Source organism: Eumetopias jubatus, unplaced genomic scaffold, assembly GCF_037043125.1.
Source record: "Eumetopias jubatus isolate StellerSeaLion01/CBP00866 unplaced genomic scaffold, mEumJub1_p1.0 scaffold_2, whole genome shotgun sequence".
In the NCBI taxonomy this organism is placed as follows: domain Eukaryota; kingdom Metazoa; phylum Chordata; class Mammalia; order Carnivora; family Otariidae; genus Eumetopias; species Eumetopias jubatus.
The window spans coordinates 159,270,407-159,288,677 of record NW_028274808.1 but is presented as its reverse complement, the minus strand read 5'-3'; the positions used below and the strand labels follow the sequence as shown (position 1 = coordinate 159,288,677).

Sequence of the window (18,271 nt, the reverse complement as noted above, 5' to 3'; positions counted from 1 at the left end):
TACGTCAAAGAAGAAACAAAGGATGGCTTGCTATTTGAAATGAGCAACAATATAGGGGATTGAAAATACTGAACTTCAGCAATTCTCTTAATCATATCTGTTTTCCTGTGTTCCATGTTCCAACTAATGAAAGAGTAATCAAAGCAAACAGCTTTGGAATGAAAATAACTTTATTAAGAATGTATGGACTGAATGTAATCTGTGTAAGAGGCGTGATTGTGAATGAATACCAGTGGAGATCAGAAACAAGACTGATGGTTTGATAAAAATCAATGGAGACTCAGAAACAGATGAAAATGATTAACACTGAGAGATAAAACAGCCTACTACAAAATCTGGGAGAAAATTCTATTAACTGTAAGGTGAATTGAAGTGTACTGGGAAAACAAAATGATTGTGCATTCCCACATGAAAGAGAACTATTAGCAACCTGAGAGAAGGTAGCAAGACACACATATCCCTTTCTCTTGCTCAGGGACACAGAGTCATATTTAAGACTTACTTAAGACTTAAAGTCATATTCTATTTTTTTTTAAAGATTTTATTTATTTATTTGAGAGAGAGAGAATGAGAGATAGAGAGCACGAGAGGGAAGAGGGTCAGAGGGAGAAGCAGACTCCCCGCCAAGCAGGGAGCCCGATGTGGGACTCGATCCCGGGACTCCAGGATCATGACCTGAGCCGAAGGCAGTCGCTTAACCAACTGAGCCACCCAGGCGCCCCTTAAAGTCATATTCTAGATCTACTTGTAGACTACTAACTTCTCTAAGACAACATTGTGTGTGTGTGTGTGTGTGTGTGTGTGTGTATCTATCCTTATGCGGGTGTTTCTTTATACATAGAGTAGTAAGTAGAGGAATAAAGGTGTGAGTAGAAAGCAAAAGAGTCAATGCTAAGAATTATTATTTTTAAATAATAAGAAGACGGGTAAGAAGGAAAACATTCTTTTTATTTTTTAAGATTTTATTTATTTATTTGAGAGAGAGAGAGAGAATGAGAGATAGAGAGCACGAGAGGGAAGAGGGTCAGAGGGAGAAGCAGACTCCCCGCTGAGCAGGGAGCCCGATGCGGGACTCGATCCCGGGACTCCAGGATCATGATCTGAGCCGAAGGCAGTTGCTTAACCAACTGAGCCACCCAGGCACCCAGAAGGAAAACATTCTTATAGCACTTAATATGCTAGGCATTCATCCAAGTGCTTTTTATATATTAATTAGTGTTTAGAACAACCCTGCATTAGTCAGAAAACTAGCATAAGCTATGTTGTGGTAAAAATATAATAACTCCAAAATCTCCATTTTTGGCACTACACTTTATTTCTTGCTCATTCAAGGTTTGATTTGGATAAGAAGAGACTCTCCTGCACCTGGTAACTCAAGGATTCAGGTTCCCTTCACCTTGAGATACCACCCAAGGGCACTGTTGTACATAAAGAGAGGATGCAGAGGGCAAATGGGCTCTTACCTTCCCCAGTCTTGAAATAACATATAACTTTTCCACTCCCAGGCCATTGGCCAGAACTAGTCAAATGGCCCCAATCACAGCAAGGGAAGCTGGGAAATGTTGAGGAGCCCCTGGATATCCCAGTGAGCACCGTCTCTTTTACGACCATTATGAGAAAGATCATAGCATAACCCCCATGACTTTTACAGATGATGGGAAACTGGCAAACAAGTAAAAGTAATTTACCTAAATTCACAGTTAATAAGTGGTAGACCTGATACTTTAACCAGAAAAACTGATTCCAGAATCCATGCTTCTAAAAATTATATCATAATACCTTTCAAAAGTAATAGAAATAACCAGTTATTTCATTAATGGTTTATATCAGTGAAACAAACTGTGAATGGAGATAGAAAATCTCTTACAATCCCAGAGCCAGGTTACATAAGCACCAGCTGGACACTGGGAATTAGGCATAAAATGTACAATCACTTTTCTGTAGACCTGAGAAAGGACTCAACCAGAAGGCTGATATCCAGCAAGGACAATCAAGGGAGATCCCTGCATCCTGCTTATCAACAAACACATAGTCTAGAGATATCTCTCTTATTGAGGATGAGTAGCATGAAGAAAATCAACTCAAGACATATGAGAAAAGTACTGAAAATCCAAGATAAAGGAAATAGGAGATTGACAATATAGGAGTTTATTCTCTAGAGCAGGGGTGAACAAACTTTTTGTAAAGGTCCAGATGGTAAATTTTTTAAGCTTTGCCAACCATACTGTTTGTCACAATTACACAACTCTGCAAAAAGGCACAAAAGCAGTCATAGAAAATACATAAATGAAAGAGGTGAAGCTGTGTCCCAATAAAGTTTTGCTTTCAGAAACAGACTGAGAACTAGATTTGGCCCATGAACTGTAGTTTGCCAAACCTTGCTCTAAAGAAAAGGAAATTAAGAAATATAAATGATTAATAAACATTTGAAAAATATTCAATGTAGTAGGAATCCAAGAATTACAAATCTAAACAATGATGTAATTGTCTATCAACAAACAACAATAACAAATGAAGTTATTGTTAGAAGAGGTTCAGTGGGATGATTTTATATACTTCTGATAAGGGTGTGAATAGGCGAAATTTAGCCTGAAATTAATCTGCTGTAGAAAATTATATATATATATATATATATATATATATATACACACATACATATATATATACATATATACATACATATTATGTTAAATGAAATAAATCAGACAGAGAAAGACAAAGATTTTATGATATCACTTATACATGGAATTAAAAAGCCAAACTCAGAAATATAAAGTAGAATGGTGGTTGCCAGGGACTGGTGGTGGGGGTAAATGGGAAGATGTTGGTCACAGTGTACAAATTTCCAGTTATAAGATGAATAAGTTCTGGGGCGTCTAATGCACAGCATGGTGACTGGTATATTAATAATACTATTTTGTATACTTAAAAGTTAATAAGAAAGTAGAACTTAAATATTTTCACCAAAACTTTTGTACAAAAAAGGTAATTATGTGAGGTGATAGATGTGTTAACTTACTTTATTTTGGCAATCATTTTGCAATATATATGTGTATCAAATTATCACATTGTATACCTTAAACTTACACAAGGTTATATGTGTGTATATTATTATATATCTCAATTAAGCTGGAAAATTATATACATGCATTTATATGTGCCAATTTTATAAAAATATACTGAAGACTGCATAATATAAAGACAGAACACAAACCATAAAATGTTAATGGTGAGTTAGGATGTAGGATATAGGAGGGTACATCTTTATTTGAATTTTTCTACATAAATGTTTCATAAACAGAAAAAACTTATAAAATACAAAAGAAATTTTGTATTCCTTTTGAGTCAGACTTGAACTGAATTTTCAGCTATATACTAGCAGGTGATCTTAGTCAAATTACTTTATATCTCTGACCTTTAATTTTTTCACCTGAAAAAGTAGATCGTAAAGCATGTAGCATATATTTGAGTCTCAATAAATATTAGTTACACTTTTAGAAAGACATAAATTTGGGATTGCACAGAAAAGGCTGAGAGACTGGGAAACTGACAAATGATCATTGTAAAAGCTTTGAAAGTTGAAGAGAGATAGCTCAGAGATTTTTTGTACATGGTGGGAGGGAGAAGAGAATGGCAGAGAGATGGAGAGTGAGAGAGGAAACAAAAGGGAGAGGGGCTGGGGAGAAAAAGGGACAGAGAGAGAAAGAGGAAGAAGGGAGATTGAGACTGTTGCAGAGATATTTCTATGAATGGTGGATTATGGGTGCTTTTCCTAGCCAGGTTCTGGTGACTGAAAAATACTTTCAGTTAGGAGTTGAGAGACAGAACTGGTAGGCAGGAAGAAACACTGTGGTTTCTTTTCTGAACACAGGAGCTGAAAGAAAAACCCTCTTTTAGAGGAAAACAGGCAAGGAGACCTGGGGATTAGGGGCCAGGGCCAAAGTGGGGGCTCAACACAGCAGGAAGCTCAGACTGCGAGTGTCCATGCCTGATGAACAAGGTGTGCCTAGCGAGGAAGTTCATGGGCTGCACCCCAGATCCTACCCCTGTGGGTTTGTTCCCTGAGAGTCCCACATTGCTGCAAAGCTCCTCCAACATAGCACAGAGTTGCAGTAGAAACGTTTAGGGAAATAAAGGAGAAGGAAGAGAGGAAAGAAGAAACGAATACCAAAGAGATGAAGTGAGAAAAGGATTTGGCTCTCACAGTGGGTCTTCAGAGCAGAGGAGTCCTCCAACTTGCTGCTGGGCAGGTCACCAGGGAATCTTCCAGAGGCAAAAGAGCCCACTCACAGACACGAGAGAGGCAAGGTGGGGCATCAGTAACAGTTGGGCAAACAGTTCCTCAAATATCCTTTGTTCTTCTCACCTCCAAAACCACAAAAGGTGTACCTTCACACCAGAAGCATTTTCCAAATGTTCCTTCTCTGTATCTTCCTCACATTCCTACCCCCACTTCATAGCCCACTAAACACAAAGGGGCTTATGCATGTACTTGCACACATGTCAGCTCTTTTGGCTGACTCCTTATTTACAACTTTACCTTTGAGCATTGATGTCCCTATATCTGGGCTATGACTCCTAGAGTCCTATGTTGAAACCTGTGTGGCACTCATTGCTCTGCAATGGCATTGCCTGTGTGCTGGTCAGTCTCATGCACTGAACTGTGGTGAGCAATTTGAGGACAGAGATGCTGTCTCATGGCCATTGTTCCTACATTCCTAGCACAGCATCCAGCACACAAATGTGGTTGGGCTTTTCTTACAGTCACTTTTCAGTATGCCTCCTGTATGGAATGTATGTATGGAATTTTCCTCCTCCATACATTCCAGCATCACCACACCCAAGAGAGCTCCTTTAGTTTAAGACCCAACTTCTGGCACACAGCCAAAGTGATCTCAAGAATCCTGAGTGAGAAGCAAAGAGGCACTGCAGACAATGGAGACCTGGCACTGCAGACAATGGAGACCTGTACACAATGGGGATGATGGACTCCAGCTATGGCAACAGACAGGACCAAGGCTGCAAAACAATGGCATAATTTCAACCTCTCTCACCTTCTGACCATCCTCCCATTTCGTTTAATATTTCCTGCAATATTGTAAAGTATTTGCCAAAGACTGGGCAGAGGTGAGTGTAGGAAATCAGTCTACCAGTCTTCAATTTGACTTCTCATTATTGCTCTTCATACACTCTTAAACTTAAATCTGTAGTCTCTCGTTTCTTGGCAATCAGTCAGCAACTCATTCTTGGCAGAACTGAAGACATGATGCCCTTGTTAATAAGGAAATCAGAATGACACTACTTACTTTATTGAGCACTCATTCTAAGCCATGCCCTATGCTACGTGCTTTACATACATTGCATTTAGTCCTCAAAGAAACCTTTGAAATGAACATTATTGTCCAATTTTGCACATGAAGAAGCTAATGAAGGTTGAGTCATTTTCCCAAGGTGATACATTTAAAAAGTGTTATAGTCACAATTTGAGACAAGTCTTTTTGTCCTGTCCAAACTGTACTGCCAAGAATTACAGATATAAAGGACTGAGTAGAAATCATTCAGCAGAAGTTGAGTTAGGAAAGACCCCAATCTCAAATTCTATGTTCAACTGTGATGGTAAATGACTTATCTAAAAGACCAGGGATTGGGTTGGACTACTGATAAATATGCAGCCTTCAAGAAACTTAGGCTGTAGTGGTAGTAATCACAGACCTCAAAAACATGTTGTAAGTTGACCCCAATTAACACCACTGGGCATACTCAGTTTAGCTGTAATATCATGTAACTTCTACAACATCCTTAAAGCTCCAGGTTCTGTTTTCCAGGGTCATTAATGACAGTTTTGTTTTCAGAACAAACAGCTAGAGTGGGATAAGGATTCCCAGTGGATATTTAGTCTCTAGCAGTGTCTATGACCCACATTTTAAGCCCTAGAAATAAACACAGTCCACTTGCCAAAACGTCTGTCCATCATGTTGGTTCAGACAAAGATAAACCAAATCAGGTATAACCAAGAGAGTAAGGAAAATTGCTGAGTGGAGGAAAATTCCATACCATTAAAAAGGCATCAAGACAAATCTACTTTTTTAGGGGTTTAAGAGTGCCGGGGTAACTGGATTAACTAACATCTGTGCTCAGATTTGAACCTTTGGTGGAAGAAAAGCTTATAGCTTAATTTTGCAAGACCCAGCATGGAATCTTTGTTGGCCAGTAGGGAGATGGGGTATGAGAAAATTGGATTAGAGCTTCTGATATAAGGTCTTGAGCAATCAAGAGGAAAATGCAGTTAAAAGCAGTTGTACCAGACAAGTCTTTCTTCTGTGTGATGTTTCAATTCCAGAAAAGATCATAAGCTGGATAACCAAACCATCACTGATCTGTTCCATACAGCAAGTGGCTGAGCCTGAAAAGCTTTTGTGCTGGTAACTGTAAGGTTAAAGGCAATAGTTTTAAGCTCTTATTTCCCCTTCTTCTAGACAAAAAGGAGGAGCCATCTCCTAAGAGAGTGCTCCATCTTTTCTTGCTATTGATGTTCCTACCTCTATCCTTTATCTCACTACCCATTTCAGTCAGCAACCACCTTCCCTTTCCCACCCCAAAGCTATACATGAGCTGGTCTCAGTGGTGATGCCCTTCCCAATGTTCTCATAACCCCTATCATTTAACTCACTGCAATATATTAAAATTGTTTACATGTCTTCCCATATGAGAATGTAAGGTCTTTGTCTTATCCATTTTTGTTTGTCAGTATCTAGCACAGTGTCACACACATGGCAAGTTCTCAAGAAAGGTTTATTGAATGAATTCACAAATGGATGGATGGATGGATGGATGGATGGATGGATGGATGGATAAATGAATAAATGATTGACCTACAGGATCCTTGAAGGTTTGCTCTAAGAAGACATGCCTGGATGATCTTTCAGAACATTCCAGCTCCTTCTGTTTCCTTCTGATGAGGAAGGAATACTTAACTTATTGAGGAAGGAATACTTAACATCATTGAGGCTTAGATTTCTTTTTTTTTTTAAAGATTATTTATTTATTTATTTGACAGACAGAGACATAGCAAGAGAGGGAACACAAGAAGGGGGAGTGAGAGAGGGAGAAGCAGGCTTCCCGCCGAGCAGGGAGCCCGATGTGGGGCTCGATCCCAGGACCCTGGGATCATGACCTGAGCCCAAGGCAGACGCTTAATGACTGAGCCACCCAGGCGCCCAAGGCTTAGATTTCTTCTTTATAAATTTCTTCTTTATAAAATGAAAGCAATGTTACCATTTTATTAGGTTGTTGTGAAGCTCGAAGTAAGTAACTCATGCTGGGTGCTGATCCACGAACCAGACACTGTTCCTCATCACTCTCTTTATATTTAGTCTGCCTTCTGCTGACAGAAGTTGTCCAAGATTGCACTAAGACAGTAGCAGCCATGCTATAATGAGGTAAAATGATAATGTGGCTCCAAAAACTCAAGAGTTTGAGTGTTCAGAGGATTTTTTTTATTGGGGCAGGAGAAGAACTATATCACTTCTTCAATTCAGCTTACTTTACAATAGAAACCTTGTAAATTAGAGTATTTAAGAATAGTGCCAAAACTTCCACGTCCCACAAATTAAAGAATAAATATTATGAAGAACCTTCCTGGCTTATGACACCTAAAAATGCTGGATAAAAGATGTTAAAATGCTTAAATGAGCTGTCAGGAGAATAATGGAAATCATCAGAATCTGAAAATATAAGAAAACACAAATTTTCAGAGGTAACCACCCTGAAGCAATGGGACCCTCAGTCCATTTACTTATTTCTGGTGGACTAGAGTCTTCATTTTAATGGAAATCAAAGAGGGATAAAGATGCAATGCCTGGGGGTGCCTGGGTGGCTCAGTTGGTTAAGCAACTGCCTTCGGCTCAGGTCATGATCCTGGAGTCCCGGGATCTGGTCCCGCATCGGGGTCCCTGCGCGGCAGGGAGTCTGCTTCTCTCTCTGACCCTCCCCCCTCTCATGTGCTCTCTCTCTCTCATTCTCTCTCTCAAATAAATAAATAAAATCTTAAAAAAAAAAAAAGATGCAATGCCTGGGACCTGAACAGGGTGAACACAGAAAAAAAAATCCCTGAATAGTCCAGGACCCAGTAGTTGACATCTTTAATGCGAGGGTAAACCAAAAGAAGAAAATCTAGCCCACAAAAGAAAATCGTAAAGAAATTTTTTATCTCAATCTTGACTCTGAGTAGAGTCTAAAATTCCTATTCACAAGTGGTTCTCATGAGGGTTTAAAGCCAGAATTTAGAATTCGCACTAAGTATGTGATCCCCAAATACCTAATTTTAGAATTTAATTTAAAGTGACTCAAGATTAGTAATGCCTTCCTAGATAAATATGCATACCTTAAACCAAGGCCTCAAATATTTCCTCAGGTAATTATAAACTCACTGAAATATAAAAGTACAAAACACAAGAGGAAACAAATCATTTGAATGAGAATAAGTAGAAATAACAAACAACAGGATTATAGTTACAAAAATGGCTGATACTGGAATTATAAATTAAGAAATATAAAATAGGTTTGATATACTTATTTTTACAAAAAGAATATTTGATGTATAAGGTACAAGAACTATGAAATATGATCAGGTAGATTTGAAAAAAAGAACCAAATAAAACTTCCAGGTGAAAAAAAAAACACATAATAAATGAAACTAAAAACTCAGTAGATGGATATAGCATTAGATACAATGAAAGAGAGAATTATGAACTGGAAGGAAGAACTGAAGAGTTATTCAATGTGCAGAAGAGGGGAAAAGAAATTGAAAAAAAATTAAATGGAAGTTAAGACATGGGGAGGAGATGGTAGCAGTAGACATTTGTTTGTTTGTTTGTTTTAAAGATTTTATTTATTTGAGAGAGAGAGAATGAGAGATAGAGAGCATGAGAGGGAAGAGGGTCAGAGGGAGAAGCAGACTCCCTGCTGAGCAGGGAACCCGATGTGGGACTTGATCCCGGGACTCCAGGATCATGACCTGAGCCGAAGGCAGTCACTTAACCAACTGAGCCACCCAGGCGCCCAGCAGTAGACATTTGAATCATGCTGTTACCCATGCTCTGGGGTTTTTCTGAGAGGCTCCTGATCAGAGGTGCCAATGAAATATAAAAGCCACTACACAAGTTGTTCCGGACGTTCCCAATGGATGAATAACATGTTTGAAAATGGACTTAGTGGCCTCTGAAGACTCGGTGTTCTCAAATTACACATTTGGACTTTGATTGATTAATTTTGGAGGCTTAAGTGAAAATAAGAGGAATAATGGAACATTTTATTCTCTGGAACATATGGATTTCAAGGGTACCAAGAAGAGACCTAAATTAGGCCTGGAACTTAAAAATGAAACATAGGTGCTCATTTCAATGCCTATACCTCCAGAAAGTAGACCATATATTTGCCAAAGAACTCTTTAAAGATTTGTCAACAGCTTTAGAAATTTTTGATGATATAACAAAAAACAGTACATTGGGAGAAACAGAGTCAATGCCAGGAAGTTGTTTTTTATTATCTATATGCCACAACTTACCAGAATACTGAACTTGGATGGACAGTTTGGGGACCAATGGTAAATATCAAACCTAAAAATCATAAAGACTTAGTGAACTATGTAACCACATAGTATAAAGGGCCAACAAGAGTCCCTAATGTAACTGGAGGAGTTTCCTATGATTAATAGCTTGAGTTAGCAAGGTTTCATTTCTGTGACTTTTTGTCCATACACAAAGGAGAAATACCAACTCTGCCTCATTGCAAATTCACAGGAAGTAAGAATTGAATGAAGAATGACAAGGTGGCTTTGGTACACCTTGCAAGAGCTGTTGAAACTGTTGGTTAGGTGCATCCATATACAATCTCTTTCATGGCTGTAAACACACTGATTGGCAACCAGGATTGCCATTTCAGAGGAGAAATAAATTTATCTAGCAAGCCAGCCAAGCTCATTTGTCATGGTAACCTCTGTCCTAGCTTCCAGTCTTTCTATATTTCCTATACAGATATATGATTGTGGGGAATCTATACGAGTTGTGAATCAGCCATCATTGCAGACATGTTATATATTGTTCAAAAATAATAGATGTGACTGTGGATACATATCACTGAAAATAAAGTTGCACAAGCCAAAAGTCTTCTAAAAACAAACATGTTGTTGCAACTCTATGGTTCAAGTCCAAATTATAATGATATTGGTAGGTAAATGTTATGCTATATTAGAAGAATTCCCATCCCCTGAGCTTGAAGCTGACCTCAATGCAAGGGTCAAGCAAAAGAAGAAAATCGACTCAACACTGCAGATGCTGAGACAGTTCAAGAAGTGTGCACCAAATATATTTAGGATAAGGGCCCAGCTATTGCTGCCATTGGTTTCACTGAGTAAGATTTTAACTGGATTTGTAGTAACATATGCTGGTTTGTGATTAAAATGCTCTTAATCAAAATATTTTGAATATATTTAGTTATAAAACTACCAGAGATATGCAAGTTTTAAGCTATTAAACCTTAAAGAAAAAATAAAAATGAAAAGTATATTTAAGAAAGAAATGGAGACTATAATTAAGGTATCTAACATATCAAATCAGAGTACAAGAAAGAAATAGAGAAAATGTAGAAGCAATATTCAAAGAGATGTTGACAAAGAATTATTATGAATTTACAGAAGACAGAAATCCTCAGATTTAAAAGACCCAATGAATCCCAAGCAGAATAAATAAAAAGAAATAAAAGGCAGATAGATAGATACATTGTAATGATACTGCAGAACACCAAAGGAAGGAAGTTAGGAAGGAAGGAAGGAAGGAAGGAAGGAAGGAAGGAAGGAAGGAAGTTAGGAAGGAAGGAAGGAAGGAAGGAAGGAAGGAAGGAAGGAAGGAAGGAAAGAAAGAAAGAAAGAAAGAAAGAAAGAAAGAAAGAAAGAAAGAAAGAAAGAAAGAAAGAAAGAAAGAAAGAAGAACCATGAGAGACTATGGACTACGGGAAACAAACTGAGGGTTTTAGAGGGGAGGGGGGTGGAGGGATGGGTTAGCCTGGTGATGGGTATTAAGGAAGGCATGTATTGCTTGGAGCACTGGGTGTTATAAGCAAACAATGAATCATGGAACACTACATCAAAAACTAATGATGTACTGTATGGTGACTAACATAATATAATAAAATAAAAATAATAATTAAAAAAAGAAAGAAAATAAATTAAAAAAAAGAAAGAAAGAAAATCTTAAAAGCAGCTAGGAAAAAAAGATTACTGGCAAAGGCAAAGGAGCAAGTTAAATTGACATCTGATTTCCAAACAGACACAATGAAAAATCTGAATATAATGGAATTTTTTTAAGCAGAAAGGAAACAACCATCAAGAATGACATGACCATAGAAACTGTCTATCAATAACAAAAATAAAATTAAGGCAATATTCAGAAAATAAAAATTGAGACACCTTTTCAAAAAGAATTTTTAGAAGAGGTACTCAAGAAAGAAGAATGAGCCTCAGGGAAGTCTGAGATACAGGAAGAAATGATGAGCCAAGAAAATGTTAAATAAGTGTGTGAATCTAAAACATTGTAATTTAAGAGTTTAATAACTAGAACTAAAGTATTGGATAATTATAGCAAATACTCATAAGTTGGGAAGGGATAATCAAAATTAAAGCATTTTAAGTTGTTTATATCACTTGAGAAAAGAATAAATGAATGAATTAACTTAGACTTGTTAAATTAAAATGCATTCTATAATTTCTAGGGAATTATTTAAAAATAAAAATAGAGATATAATTTCCAATTAGTTGAGGGGAAAATTAAATGAGGAAAAAAAAACAAATTTAATCCAAAATAAATAAAAAAAGAGAAAAAGACATATAAAAAGATAAATAGAAAACACAACATAAATGGCAAAATGAATACAAATACACCAGTAATCACAATAAATGTAAATGCATAAACTCTTTAGTTAAAAGTCAAAGACTGTCAGACTGGATAAAGAAATCCAGAGGGGAGAGGAAAAGATGGCGGAGAAATAGGTACCCTATTCCAACAGGTCCCCAGAATTGAGCTGGATATCTACCAGACCACTTTGAACACCCACGAAATCAGCCTGAGATGTAAGAAGATATATCTGGATCTCTACAAACAGAATATCACAGGCGGTTGGTTTCGAGGTACAAAGTTCCGTGGGCAGATATCGGGGGATAAACGGAAGGGGGAGGGAGCCCAGCCATCAGGATCCTACACCACCAGTGAGCGATAGCCTCCCGCGCTGGGGACAGGGCATAGACTCGCAGACTGGTAGCGGCGGGGAAAAGACTTTAGGGCAGTCCCCTGGACTGAAACCGGAGCAGCGGGGCCCACATGTGAACTGGGGGTGGCTGGTGGATTTAGAAGCACAAAGGGCAGAGACGTGCCCTGACCTGGAGGCGAGGACTGGGAGTGATGCTGAGGGGTGCACAACCCAGGACACTGCAGTTTATAGCAGCACAGACAGAAACAGAGATAGTGTGGCCTGGAGAACTCCCTGAAGAACAGACTGTGATCTTTCTGCTCTGAGGCAGAGGGTTGGAAATGATCTCTTCAGCTCTGACTCTCAGAAGAGACGCAGAAAGCCACCAAGGAAAGCAGCCAGAGAACAAAAGCCCACAAAAACCGGTTTTTACTGAGCCCATCCCCTGCCACAGGGGCAGGGCAACTCTTCCCAAACAGGGTTGCCTGAGTAACAGCACAGCAGGACCCTCCCCCAGAAGACAAGCTGGGAGAACAAGAGGCCGGCAACCCTAAAGTCCCTATAAAACAAGTGCCTCTTGCTTGGGTTGTGGTCAGTAATTTGGACTCTGTACATTCCCTCAACCACCCCTCAACAGAATGACTAGGAGGAGGAACCCCCAAAATAGCAAAGACTCAGAGATTATGACTTATGCCACAGATTTACAAATGGAAACAGATATAACCAAGATGTCGGAGATGGAATTCAGGGTAGCAATTGTGAAGACAATAGCTAGAATGGAGGAATTGATTAATGGCAACATAGAGTCTCTTAAGGGCAGAAATGAAAGCTGAACTGGCAGAATTTAAAAATGCTATCAATGAGATCCAATCTAATCTAGATAACCTAACAGCTAGGGTAAGTGAGGCAGAAGAACAAATTAGTGATCTAGAAGACCAATTAATAGACAAGAAGGAAAAAGAGGAGGCCAGGGAAAAACAACTCAAAATCCATGAAAATAGAATCAGAGAAATAAATGACACCATGAAACATTCCAATGTCAGAATTATTGGGATCCCTGAGGGGGTGGAGAGAGAGGACTAGAAGATATATTTGAGCAAATCATAGCTGAGAACTTCCCTAATCTGGGGAATGAAACAAACATTCATGTCCTAGAGGCAGAGAGGACCCCTCCCAGGATCAAGGAAAACAGGCCAATGCCCTGGCATTTAATAGTAAAACTCGCAAATCATAGAACCAAGGAAACCATCTTAAGGGCAGTTAGGGGAAAAGATTCCTTACATACAGAGGGAGGAACACCAGAATAACGTCAGACCTATCCACAGAGATCTGGCAAGCCAGAAAGGGCTGGCAAGACATATTCCGGGTACTAAAAGAGAAGAAAATGCAGCCAAGAATACTTTATCCAGCAAGGCTGTCATTTAGAATGGATGGAGAGATGCAGAGCTTCCAAGACTGGCAGAAACTGAAAGAATATGTGACCACTAAGCTGGCCCTGCAAGAAATATTAAGGGGGGGTTCTATAAAAGGAGAAAGACCCCAAGAGTGATATAGAGCAGAAATTTACAGAGACAATCTATAGAAACAAGGTCTTCACAGGCAACATGATGACAATAAATTCATATCTTTCAATAATCACTCTCAACGTGAACAGCCTAAATGCTCCCATAAAATGGCACAGGGTTGCAGATTGGATAAAAAGACAGGACCCATCCATATGCTGTCTACAAGAGACTCATTTTGAACCTAAAGATACATCCAGACTGAAAGTGAAGGGTTGGAGATCCATCTTCCATGCCAACGGACCTCAAAAGAAAGCTGGGGTAGCACTTCTTATATCAGACAAATTAGATTTTAAGCTAAAGACTGTAGTTAGAGACACAGAAGGACACTATATCATCCTTAAAGTGTCTATCCAACAAGATCTAACAATTGTAAATATTTATGCCCCCAACATGGGAGCAGCCATCTACATAAGCCAACTGTTAACCAAAATAAAAAGTCATATTGATAACAATATGTTAATTGTAGGAGACCTCAATACTCCACTCTCAACAATAGACAGATCATCTAAGCAGAAAATCAACAAAGAAATGAGAACTTTGAATGACACACTGGACCAGATAGACCTCATAGATATATACAGAACATTCCACCCTAAAACAACAGAATACTCATTCTTCTCGAGCGCACACGGAACTTTCTCCAGAATCGACCACATACGTGTCACAAATTAGGTCTCAACTGATACCAAGAGATTGAGATTATTCCCTGCATCTTCTCAGACCATATGCTTTAAAACTGGAACTCAGTCACAAGAAAATTTTGGAAGAAATTCAAACACTTGGAAGCTAAAGACCACTCTGCTCAAGAATTTTGGGTCAACCAAGAAATCAAAGATGAACTTAAACAATTTATGAAAACCAATGAGAAAGAAAACACATCAGTCCAAAACTTATGGGATACTGCAAAGGCTGTCCTAAGGGGGAAATACATAGCCATGCAAGTCTCACTCAAAAAAATAGAAAAATCCAGAATTCACCAACTAACTTTACACCTTAAAAAACTAGAAAACAGCAACAAACGATGCATAAGCCACGCATTAGAAGAGAAGTAATTAAGATTAGAGCAGAGATCAATGAATTAGAAACCAGAAACACAGTAGATCAGATCAACGAAACTAGAAGCTGGCTCTTTGAAAGAATTAATAAGATCAATAAACCACTGGCGAGACTTATCCAAAAGAAAAGAGAAAGGACCCAAATTAATAAAACCATGAATGAAAGGGGAAAGATCACGACTAACACCAAGGAAATAGAAACAATATTTAGAAATTATTATCATCAACTATATGCCAATAAATTGAGCAACCTGGAAGAAATGAATGCCTTCCTGGAAACCTATAAACTACCAAGACTGAAACAGGAAGAAACTGACAACCTGAATAGGCCAATAACCAGTAACGAGATTGAAGCAGTGATCAAAAACCTCCCAAAAAACAAGAGTCCAGGGCCTGATGGATTCCTTAGGGAATTCTACCAAACATTCAAAGAAGAAATAATACCTGTCCTCCTGAAGCTGTTTCAAAAAATAGAAACAGAAGGAAAGCTTCCAGACTCATTCTATAAGGCCAGCATTACCTTAATCCCCAAATCAGACAAAGACCCCATCAAAAAGGAGAATTTCAGACCCATACCCCTGATGAATATGGATTCCAAAATTCTCAACAAAATCCTAGCTAATAGGATCCAACAATACATTAAAAGGATCATCCACCATGAACAAGTGCGATTTATCCCCAGGATGCAAGGGTGGTTCAACATTCGCAAATCAATCAATGTGATAGAACACATTGATAAGAGGAGAGAGAAGAACCATATGATCCTCTCAATTGATACAGAAAAAACATTTGACAAAATACAGCATCCTTTCCTGATTAAAACTCCTCAGAGAATAGGGGTAGAGGGAACATTCCTCAAGTTCATAAAACCCATCTATGAAAAACCCACAGGAAATATCATCCTCGATGGAGAAAAGCTGAGAGCCTTTCCCTTAAGATCAGGAACATGACAAGAATGCCCACTCTTGCCACTATTGTTCAACATAGTAATAGAAGTCCTAGCAACAGCAATCAGACAACAAAAAGAAATAAAATGTATTCAAATTGGCAAAGAAGAAGTCAAACTCTCTCTCTTCACAGATGACATGATACTTTATGTGGAAAACCCAAAAAACTCCACCCCCAAATTACTAGAACTCATACAGCAATTCAGTAATGTGGCAGGATACAAAATCAATGCACAGAAATCATTTGCTTTCTTATACACTAACAATGCAACTGTAGAAAAAGAAATTAGAGAAATGATTCCATTTACAATAGCACAAAAAACCATAAGATACCTCGGAATAAACCTAACCAAGGAGGTAAAGGATCTATACTCTAGGAACTGCAGAACACTCATGAAAGAAATTGAAGAAGAAAAAAAAAAAGACAGAAAGAAATTGAAGAAGACACAAAAACATGGGAAAATATTCCATGCTCATGGATCGGAAGAATAAACATTGTTAAAATGTCTACGCTACCTAGAGCAATCTATACCTTCAATGCCATCCCGATCAAAATTCCAATGACTTTTTTCAAAGTGCTAGAACAAATAATCCTAAAATTTGTATGGAATTAGAAAAGACCCCGAATCACCAAGGAAATGTTAAAAAAAGAAAAACAAAGCTGGGGGCATCACATTACCTGATTTCAAGCTATATTACAAAGCAGTAATCACCAAGACAGCATGGTACTGGCACAAAAACAGACATATAGATCAATAGGAACAGAATAGAGAGCCCAGATATGGACCCTCAACTCTATGGTCAAATTATCTTTGACAAAGCAGGAAAAAATATACAATGGAAAAAGACAGTCTCTTCAATAAATGGTGCTGGGAAAATTGGACAGCTATACACAGAAGAAAGAAACTCGACCATTCTCTAATACCATACACAAAGATACACTCAAAATGAATGAAAGACCTCAATGTGAGACAGGAATCCATTAAAATCCTAGAGGAGAACATAGGCAGTAACCTCTTTGACATCAGCCACAGCAACTTCTTTCAAGATACATCTCCAGAGGCTAGTGAAACAAAAGCAAAAATGAACTTTTGGGACTTCATTGAGATAAAAAGCTTCTGCACAGCAAAGGAAATAGTCAACAAAACAAAGAGGCAACCCACAGAATGGGAGAAGATATTTGCAAATGACACTACAGACAAAGGTCTGATTTCCAAGATCTATAAAGAACTTCTCAAACTCAACACCCAAAAAACAAATAATCCAGTCAAAAAATGGGCAGAAGACATGAACAGACACTTCTCCAAAGAAGACATACAAATGGCTAACAGACACATGAAAAAGTGTTCATCATCATTAGCCATCAGGGAAATTCAAATCAAAACCACATTGAGATACCACCTTACACCAGTTAGAATGGCAAAAATTGACAAGGTAAGAAACAACAAATGTTGGAGAGGTTGTGGAGAAAGGGGAACCCTCTTACACTGTTGGTGGGAATGCAAGTTGGTACAGCCACTTTGGAAAACAGTGTGGAGGTTCCTCCAAAAATTAAAAATAGAGCTACCCTATGACCCAGCAATTGCACTCCTGGGTATTTACCCCAAAGGCACAGATGTAGTGAAAAGAAGGGCCATATGCACCCCAATGTTCATAGCAGCAATGTCCGCAATAGCCAAACTGTGGAAAGAGCTGAGACGCCCTTCAACAGATGAATGGATGAAGAAGATGTGGTCCATATATGCAATGGAATATTACTCAGCCATCAGAAAGGATGAATACCCAACTTTTACATCAACGTGGATGGGACTGGAGGAAATTATGCTAAGTGAAATAAGTCAAGCAGAGAAAGTCAATTATCATATGGTTTCACTTATTTGTGGAACAGAAGGAATAGCAGGGAGGACATTAGGAGAAGGAAGAGAAAAATGAAGGGGAGGGGGATTAGAGGTGGAGATGAACCATGAGAGACTATGGACTCTGAGAAAGAAACTGAGTGTTTTAGAGGGGAGGGGGTGGGGGGATGGGTTAGCCCAGTGATGGGTACTAAGGAAGGCACATACTGCATGGAGCACTGGGTGTTACACGAAAACAATGAATCATGGATCACTACATCAAAAAACTAAGGATGTATTGTATGGTGACTAACATAACATAATTAAATTAAATTAAATTAAAAAAAAGAAACAAATGCACCTATGTTATTTACAAGAGACCCAACTAAAAGGGACACAAAAATGTTCAAAGTAAAAGGATGAAAGAATATTATCATGCAAATATCAAATAAAAGCTAAGTTGATATTAGATAAAATCAACTTTAAGGACAAAACATTATTAAAGACACAGTTACTACATAATTTTTTTAAAAATTAAACTTGTTAGCAAGGTGTAGAAACTATAAAATTAACACACCTATCACCATAGTGAGAAATTTTAATATATCTTTTTTAGTAAGTGGGAGACC

At 38.2% G+C, this 18,271-nt stretch overlaps 1 pseudogene; it reads left to right on the top strand.

Moving 5' to 3' along the window:
- Positions 1–9,326: 9,326 nt before the first annotated feature.
- Positions 9,327–10,414, top strand: LOC114206671 (mitochondrial-processing peptidase subunit beta pseudogene; annotated as a pseudogene).
- The last annotated feature ends 7,857 nt before the right edge of the window (positions 10,415–18,271 follow it).